The sequence below is a fragment of the Uloborus diversus genome, chromosome 2 (genome assembly GCF_026930045.1).
Source record: "Uloborus diversus isolate 005 chromosome 2, Udiv.v.3.1, whole genome shotgun sequence".
In the NCBI taxonomy this organism is placed as follows: domain Eukaryota; kingdom Metazoa; phylum Arthropoda; class Arachnida; order Araneae; family Uloboridae; genus Uloborus; species Uloborus diversus.
Genome location: NC_072732.1, coordinates 215,148,527 through 215,156,814, shown reverse-complemented (window position 1 = coordinate 215,156,814; position 8,288 = coordinate 215,148,527).

Genomic DNA, 8,288 nt, shown 5'->3' with positions numbered 1-8,288 from the left:
TTCCCTCGTCGTTTTCGGCCAGTCACGTGAACAAAATCGCATCCGATTCACCAAATCAGATGACATTTTCGTCACGTGTCCAAGTTAAAGCGATTAACAAGACTGCTGGTGCTGATCGAGTGATGAGTCTTGATTTGATAAGAAACATACAACACATAAAACCACGGGTACACTACGATTACAACAAATACACAAGTTTTCTAGGACAACTTGGTGCTGATAAGATGAGGCCTAACCTTGAAGGCGTTCATTGTTTTCCGGGAAACCAAGGCAGCAAGAGGAAGAATTTGCTACATTTGCATACAGTTGGGTTATTATTGCAATATCTTATTAGAGAGGAAATTTGTCGTAGTTCATCAATATGCTTACAGTATAGACTCCCGATTATCCGCGAGCGGTTTATCCGCGGGGCGGATTATCCGCGAATCAATCAACAATCACGAACATGTATTTTCGCAGTAAAAAGTGAATACCAGTGGCTGTTTTTTTTTTTTTTTTTTTGAAAAATTGTAAATTTACACTCAATTGTTTTTGCTTGATTGATTGATTTAATTTAATTTTATTATTATTATTATTATTATTACTTTTGTGCGTTCTTCATCGTACATACACTTGTTTGTTATTGATGTTAAGTTCGGTTGTGCAAAAATCCAAGCATTTGTACCGTACTCTCTATATATTTTCACTGTTTGCAGAAAGTGTTATGCATCAATACAGTTAAGAATTTGAGATAGGACAATTCTTACCTGATTTGTCCCCCTTTTTAGTCTTTTTGCGGTTATCCGCGATTTTTATTATCCGCGGCATTTGTGCCACCCAATTCCGCGGATAATCGGGAGTTTACTGTATTTGAATTTTGTGTGGCGTTTTTTTTTCTTATGTTGTTTCTTATTTTTGAATAGAATATTTTTTCTTTCAATTCACTGAGTCTAAAAAAGGAAAGATGAAAGTAATTCATTCTTTTTCGATTTTTTTTTTTTTTTTTTTAACAAAAGGAAGGCAGAAGTAAACGATCAACGATTCATCTGTCAGAAAAGAGACGAAAACTTTTGGCGGAAGTTGTCTCGCCACGGAATTGTAAAAAAAAAAAAAAAAAAAATGGGGAGTGAGGGTATAATTTTGAAGTTAGTTTGAATTATTTTGAAATGCTCATTTGTAAAAATAACAAAAATCGAAAAAACAAAATAAAAAATTGATGCAGTGAGAAGCAAAGGGATGTAAGAGGACATTTTCAAGTTTTGAGTAAAACGCGTTTAACACTCCGTCGGGCGCAATATGTTGTAGAACACGATCGGGCGCATTGAGCCTGGGAAGCACACTTTGATCTACTGATCTTTTCTACGCATGTTCACATTTTCGTACGAAAAAATTGTCAACTACAAACACAAAGAGAAATAAAACAGTTTTTTATGATTTTCGAATGTAACTTAAGTTCATTTGAGAAAATAAATATACATTTTTCCATAAGCTATTGAGGGGGCGTGGCTAACTAAAAAATTCGAGTTGTGCCTGATAGATCAGTTGCGCCCGACGGAGTGTTAAAGACTACTTCTTAGGTATGCTTCCATTTATCTTTTTTTTATATAAATCATTTTCATAAATCGTATAGCAGCACCTACCAGGGTTACTAATACTATCTCTTGCCCCAAAGACAGAGGAGAGGTTCACCTACCCGTCGTACTGGTTGCCTCCATTTTTTTTAATTTTGCCACTTGCATCTCTTTAATTCTCACTGCTTCAATTACGAATCATTTCTTTTGACAAGGCTGCACATAGCATTATCTATTCAGTTATTTCAGAAAAAGTGATACATAATATGTCATTTATCAAATCTAGTAAATCTATATGTGAGAGAATTTAAAATATTTAGCAGTAAGAATACCTAATCAACTAAACAGTCAAGTAGATACTGCCCTTTATCTTCCAACACCAGTATTGAGCCAGATCAGAGGTTCTCATATTTTTCCGATTCGCGGTATTCTGAAATATTAGAATTATCTAGTCTAAGAACATATTGAAACCATGAACCCTTTGCGCCCCCCCCCCCCCAGGGTACCACGGCACCAGAAGCAGACACGAAAAAAAAAAACATTTTAGGGGGGTTCATGCTGAAGAATGAACCCCCCCCCCCCTTCCTGAACGAACCTAAAGTTTATGGTACGGAAAATTTCTGACACTGCTTGGGGGTCAATAAAAAGCATCAAATCGGCCAGCAATAAGGCACCAAATTGGGGATAAACATAGTGAATTAATTTCATCAGCAATGAAACAAAGTAACAATTCAAAAATTTACTTTTGAAAATATTTAATGAATTGAAAAGATACTGTAATCGTTTACATTTTATGCATAAATTGTTTGAACACAATGTGTACAGATATTGTTGTCAACGGCATGACCCCCTCCTTGTATCTACCACTGGACAGCACCCACTTTAGGAACCCATGAGCTAGATATTAAACACAGTTGTTCAGAAAGAAAATAGAGCTGTAATGGTTTCCCAAAACAATTGAAACAATGTGGCTGAAAAAGTAATATGCCTATGAAACTAGACATGTTTTTAGAAAAACGGTGAAATAACTCCATAATACTTTCTCAAAGTAAATCAGCAGCTATGCTTGCAACTAGAAAAAAAAAAGCAAAGTTTTCCAAGAATGCTGACCTTTCTTTCAAAGCAGCAAAAAAAGTCGAACATGCATTTTATGCTAAAAACAAAAAAAGTAAAAAATCCATTACAATACATAAAATAAAAATCAACATAAATATGTTTTCTTCCATAATATATTTTATTAATCTTTACTAATATTATAAAGAGAGAGGGCGGATTTTTGTGTGTTTATACATTCGAGGAACTCTGGAACCACTGCACCTATTTGAAAAATTCTCTCACTGTATGAAAGGTGCCTTTCGCTGAGTAACATAGGCTATAATTCGAAAAAAATCCAATAAACAGTTCTTTTTTTATTCAAATTTAGGCCCAAATTTCACGTAAATTGCCTATTGTTGGCTATTAAAGGGGTGAAAAATTACTTGCATATATCATGGGCGGATTTATGGGGGGTCAGAGGGGGGCAATGCCCCCCCAGTTTTGGGAGGACTTTATGTAGTAACAACACATCTTCCAAAAATTAAAAAAAAAAAAAAATCATTATTTTTTTGTTTTTGTTTATAGTTTAGAAAAGCATGGGTGGATTTATAGGGGGGGGGGCAAAGGGTGCAATGCCCCCAGTTTTGAGAGGAGTTCATATAGTAGCAACTTATCTTCCAAAATCTTATAACAAAAAAAAAATCATGATTTTTTTTTTTTTGAATAGTTCAATGATAATGAAGAGACTAGCAAATGCTCTTTTCTGAAGGGAGAAAAAAAAGGAAAAAAAAAACGAACATTAAATACAAACAGTACAGCTGTCACTGGGGTACTGAAAATTGGTCTAAATTCACTATTTTGGACTGAAAACCATTTGAGCAAGTATATGAATGGAAATATAGGCTAAACGAGCTATGCATTCAGCTGCAACACTTATAATAATTAACGTTTGGGACCCTCCCTCCCCCCTCCCCAATTTGCGCTAATAGAATGATCTACTCGTTACGATTTATTTTCTCTTTTCAGAATGCTTATTTTCAATTTGCGTGATTTCAAAAACTAGATGTTTTATGCTGTTAGAAACGAAAGATTTTGAAGAACCTTCTAGTATCACACGTTCAAATGAAATTGGCTGATTTGAAATGTATGCTATTGCAAAAGTACATAGCTAAAAGGTTTTTGTACAGCAAAATAATATCAAATGTAAGTTAACACCATACTCAACGAATGTATGTAACAATGAAACAAAAAACTGGGAAAATTGTCCAACCATTGAACAAACAGAACGTAAAATCACTGTAAACAATGGGTTGATTTTTTAGGGGAAAAAAATAGGACTCTCAATCCCTAGCAGTTCAAAACTAAATTTCTCATTTTCCAGAATCATACGTTGTAAGGAAAACGTCTGAATAAAAGAAAAAGTGAGGGAGATATATTTCCGGCACGAATGCTTTGCACAATTCTTGTAAGATCGCATTATTACCACATTACCTGATGAAATGTTTTTCTAACAGTGTTTCCTTTATTTTTTAAAGGAAAAAATTCGTATATATGAAATTAATAGTTAGAACTGTACTTCATGCGCTTGGAAAATTTTCGGCTTGTCTTTTTTTTTTTTTTTTTTGAGAAAGAAAAATAAATACTATCGCAAACTGAATAAGTTTCAGTTATCTGAACGTTCTGATTAATTGAATCTTTTTACTTAGGGAAAATACCATTTTCCTTACTTCTAAATACTATTTAAAAATTAAGGTAAGTCATAATCATCTAAGTCTAAATGAGACAGTTATTGTCATTATTGTAATCTGAGTAATTCAGTCATCAAAAGTTTTGGAAAAATTTGCTGAAATTTGATAAAAACCGATAAAAACCTTACACAGATTGGTAAAATCGTAAAAATCCTTTAATTGTAACAACTGACGAATTTTCGTTAAAATTACAAAAAATCAAACAAAAATCTGCAGGTAAGAGTGAATTACATGCAAGGCCGGATTTGCCTATAGCTTAGGGCCCCTGCTTTGAAGTGGAGAGCTAACTCAAAAAAAAATTGTGATTCATTCCTTAAAAAGCTTTACCATTTAAAAATCTAGTAAACTTATCATGACTTATCTCGCCGCATAATAAATCAGCCAACTGAACTCGAAAACTGGTGCTTGAAAAACTAATTTCATTTTCAAGTACTTGAAAACCTTGAATATTTGGAAACGTGTGGCTACAAACCTTAAATTTTAAAATTTCTAACAAATTGTAGGGGGAGGAATGCCAAAATGTGTCAAATTCAGCTCCTTGCTACATCTTGCATCAAAAATGTAAAAATCATGGTTCTCGCGTTTGTAACGTATCATATTACTTGAAATAAATTTTTTTGTGACTCACATGCTTCATATCTTGCTATTTATTTAATCCCGAATGCAGAATTTTGGAAATTCTTTTGTATTGATTGCTTTTATCTTACTTTTACTGCATATTGTTAATCTATTTAGCCCGGGAAAAAAAATGATACACTACCCCTATTCCTTTTCGTTTTCTGCACTACTTATAATTAAAAATAAAGTTGCAATGAGAAATTAAAGTTTATTTTTTCTTTTAAACTTAAAATACAAAAATCTGCAGGTAAGAGTGAATTACATGCAAGGCCGGATTTGCCTGTAGCTTAGGGCCCCTGCTTTGAAGTGGAGAGCTAACTCAAAAAAAATTGTGATTCATTCCTTAAAAAGCTTTACCATTTAAAAATCTAGTAAACTTATCATGACTTATCTCGCCGCATAATAAATCAGCTAATCCAGTAGCTTTTGCTACTGGAAAACTGAACTGGAAAACTGGTGCTTGAAAAACTAATTTCATTTTCAAGTACTTGAAAACCTTGAATATTTGGAAACGTGTGGCTACAAACCTTAAATTTTAAAATTTCTAACAAATTGTAAGGGGAGGAATGCCAAAATGTGTCAAATTCAGCTCCTTGCTACATCTTGCATCAAAAATGTAAAAATCATGGTTCTCGCGTTTGTAACGTATCATATTACTTGAAATAAATTTTTTTGTGACTCACATGCTTCATATCTTGCTATTTATTTAGTCCCGGATGCAGAATTTTGGAAATTCTTTTGTATTGATTGCTTTTATCTTACTTTTACTGCATATTGTTAATCTATTTAGCCCGGAAAAAAAAATGATACACTACCCCTATTCCTTTTCGTTTTCTGCACTACTTATAATTAAAAAAAAAAGTTGCAATGAGAAATTAAAGTTTATTTTTTCTTTTAAACTTAAAATAGGCGTTTCTTACAAAGTTTGAACAATACCGTACAACTGTATAATCTACTACTCAATTTCAGAGACTGGAAAGTGCAAATTATTGGTTCTAAAATCCCTGAAAAGAATTGGCACAGTATAGCCTACTAGGGCTCTTGAGCCAAAAACCCAATCCAACTAACCAAACCTTGAAAATAATTAGACAAGTCTTTGAAATTCCTAAGCAAAGTGTGCTTCAATTTTATTTCTTATCAAGTGTATAAATTAATAATTGTTCAAATGGGTAGTATATTACTCTCTTTATACCTATTCTCTAAACCTGTGCACCATTTCTTTTAAAATATTAACTTGCATCACAAAGCACTTTTAAAGCGTAAAACTTTTTTAAAAAAATGATTTGCCTATTATTTCCAATTAACCCTTATAAGACTTCAAAATTCAGAATTTTATATCCATTTTATATAATTTCTTCCAGAGACCCCCAGGCCCCCTAAAATTGGAGATATTCTATATCCCACTTAAAAGGGAGCCCTGCGTCACTCTCTTAATACCAGCTCCCTCTCTTTTAAGGTCAATTCAAAAAGGACAGCATGATTACACACAGTAATGAAAACGGCACATAAAGAAGTAAAGAATCGTCTTATGCATCACAGAAAACAGATAAAAACATGGATGGGGGGTTGGAAGGGCAATTAAAAATGTTGCTCCAAAAAAAAAAAAAAATCCTGCCCCCCCCCCCCCAAGAACTCAGTCCTAAATCCGCCTATGGCATATATTAATATTATATATCGTTAAAAAGGGTAGAATTTTCCGCGTTCTAACAATTTATTTCAATGCTCTAACTTAATTACGGCGGGAGTAATTTGCGTTTTTAGCTCGCACTTTTTTAGGCTTAGCTGAAATTTAGGCACTACTTTCTTCATTAAATCTATCAATAAAAAGTGAAGGAATTGTCCCACAGTTTTCTTTTTGACAGCTTTGGAAAAAGCGAGATTTTTTACTCCAGATCTCTCTCGACCTTTGGTCGCAACAATTAGTTTCTATCTTCAAAGGAAAAAAAGTTACAAGCATTTTTAAATCAACTTCAAAATATGTCATTTTGATTAAGGTTGTCAACCATTTTATTTTCGCGTTTCCATGGTTACGCTTTTTGAATCCATTGTTTATTTCCTTATTTTGCATCTGTTTCTTAAATTTATTTCATTTCATATTTCCATGGTTACGCTTTTAAAATCCATCTTTCGCATTTTAATTTCTTAAAAGTATTTTAATATGTCGTCATTGTTTGGAAGGGTAATTTTGCATGGTGTTTTTTTTCTTTTATTCAAGTTATTCTTTAAGTTATTAAGTTATTCTTTTAATTAATTGTTGAATATATGTCACTTGACACAATTTTTGTTCTCAAGGTAGACCGGGCAACGCAGCTAATATATAAAGATTTGAAAGTTACTGTAAATGTGATTTTATACATTTTTGTTTGTTTGGCGAAACATTTATTATTGCCAAAGAAAAAACATCCGCTTCACTCGCAAAAGGGCTGGGTTCCGGTAGCGTGTTCGATTGGCATGTTAGGCGCTGAGCAGTTCAGTCTAGGATTATTGTTTTAAGGCAACCGTCAATGTAATTCTTTGTTTTGGCAATTTGTTTTGAAAGAAAAGAAACTTTTGATTTGTTTTTATCCGAGTGAAATGTACGACATTTTCTTCTTTTTTTCTAACGATTTTTGAATGTTCCACAGGATGTTTTTTTTTTTTTTCCGTTAGACGGATGGATTATGATAGCGTGGTTGCTGGGCAAGTGTGGCGATAAACAATAGAGCTGCGGAATTATTTTTTCATTTGAAAGATATTATTTGATGTCTTTTTTTGTTTATTTGGCGAAATATTTTAAATTGCAATAAAAACCGCTTTGCTCGCTAAATAGAGTTTTAAAGCAACTGTAAATCTAATTTAATGATTTGACGAAAAGTTTTAAATTCCAAAGAAACTTAAATAGTTTTTTTTTTTTTTTTTGTAAAGGTGTGTGCGCATTTTATACAAAGAAAAACGATCATTTCACATCAGAGGAGGAGGGGGAGTCAATTTTTTTTATTCAACGGACTTCCATTAAATTTTTAGCTCGGGCATCGCTGTGCGGGTACTGCTAGTAAGTAATAAAAGACAAAGAAAGTTTCAAACATTAAAACTAATGAATGAACTTTGGACATCAGTAAAAATAATTTATAGCTTTGTATTTTCAACCCTCATGAAAAATAAGATTTTGGCACAGAACTTGAAAAATTGATGTTAGTGCACTTAAAGGTTTGTATAGTTAAAGTTAATCATGTTTATTAATTTAATTGTGCACATTCATTTAGAAAAATGAAAATTGCTGAAAATCTTCCACAAACATTTTATTGACATAGGATAACTCAAATTAAATCAATATGTGGAAATAAACATCATTTACTTT